This window comes from Phalaenopsis equestris, unplaced genomic scaffold (assembly GCF_001263595.1).
Source record: "Phalaenopsis equestris unplaced genomic scaffold, ASM126359v1 Scaffold000104, whole genome shotgun sequence".
NCBI classification, from domain to species: Eukaryota; Viridiplantae; Streptophyta; class Magnoliopsida; order Asparagales; family Orchidaceae; genus Phalaenopsis; species Phalaenopsis equestris.
Genome location: NW_018164546.1, coordinates 92,376 through 94,216, shown reverse-complemented (window position 1 = coordinate 94,216; position 1,841 = coordinate 92,376).

The window sequence follows — 1,841 nt, the reverse complement described above, 5'->3', positions numbered from 1 at the left end:
TTTGACAAATCAAACTCAATAAATAGCAATTATTTATTAAATCATAAACATTAAGGAACTGAGGCAAGCAATATGAACAATAAATAAAGATGATCATTATGTGCATATATAACATCATAAGGTAACAAGAGTGACGAATAAAATATGCCCAATTATCTTAAGAAAACATGTAATCATTTCGCATCTAATCAAGTCTTACTGATATACAACTTAACCGTTATTTATTATTCAATTTCTATTTATATTTATATATAATCAGTTTTAACAAAAACCTCGAAGCCAAAAAGGAAATTTGATGATTTATTGTAGATTTGTCACTTTATAAGTCCATCGTCCCATCTAACCACTAACTAAAAAGGTTCCCCTGACCAACATACCATTATGGACAAACCTAAGAAAATTTTTCACATATATAGTACATAAGTAATATTTTACTTCACATATGCTTATGCTATGACAAAAATTTACATGCAATTTCATAACATACGGTGCAAGAAAATAAAACATAAAAAATCTAGGATTCAATTAAATTTGCAAAAAGTTGTGCAACAACAAAATAAATGCCTCTAATCACTTTATTATAAGCGATAAATAAAACATATAATAAGTGCAAACCATGAAATATAAATTAAGTACGACTTACAATCTTACGAAGTAGCTAAAAATTTGGTACAAATAGTAAGGAATATGAGGTAGGGGGAGGTGGAGGGGAGGGGGAGAGAAGATAGATTCGAAAGCTGTAGGGGAGAGTGACCAGAGTTCTTACAATTAACTTCTTAAATAAATATTTCTTCATTTATTTTCTAATTATACGCAATTAACAAGACTTAACTGTAAGAAACATTTGTGCATATGCTTTTTTAGTTGTTAAGACCGCTTTCTGTTAAGATGCTAATGAAAGTAGTTAACAACTAAAATAATTTTGTGTGGGGTTAAACAAGCACCTCAAATGAGATGAGATATCAACATATGTAAGTGATGGGGTCATCAAGAGCTTTTTTTCATATCCCAATGAGATATTTTTTAGCAATAAACATTCTATATTTAAATTCAAAATCATCAATGACTCTGATTTTATCAAGTTTATATTCAAATTGAGCTTCTTGATAGGAGGAATCCAACATGCCTGAGCATACTTAATAAAGTTTATATTAAAGCAACTCAAATCATTAAACACACATCTATGATTATTGTGAATTAATATGGGTTGTCCGATCATGTGGTTGGGGAAGCTATTCACCAAATGACCAAAATGACCCTCCCCCAAATCAACATGTATAAGTCAGCCGCTCCTACTTGACAACATTGTATCCCAAATACAATTGTAACGTACAATTGTTGCACTGAAGACTCAATGAGCATTATCGACCATTGTCCGTCGGCCGTTGTCAACCACTACTAGCCGCTCTTGCTTGTTGTCGTCAACGACCTTTGCTTCATAACAGTTGTAATAACGTAATGTGCAACACCGTACTAAAGACCCGTCAAAAACTTCCAACCTTTATAGATGTCGACCATCGGTTACCCTTAAACCACTATTGACCACTGTCATCTGCTTTTGCTCACCGTCATTGACAACCCCTGCTTGCTAACGTCTTATCTAAAATACAATCATAACATATATCAATGTATTGAAGAATCGACAATAACTTTCAGATATCACTACTTACGACCGCCACATTCAGAACACAATGATTCTTTTTAGACTACTGAGGTTTTTTGTACATGATATACTTACTGACAAGTATTGTATATTGTGTAAAATTATAACTGTATTTTCCTGGTTGTTGAGTATACAAGCTTATCTTGATTGGGCTAGGCGCCATGCTATTTTTTTTTTT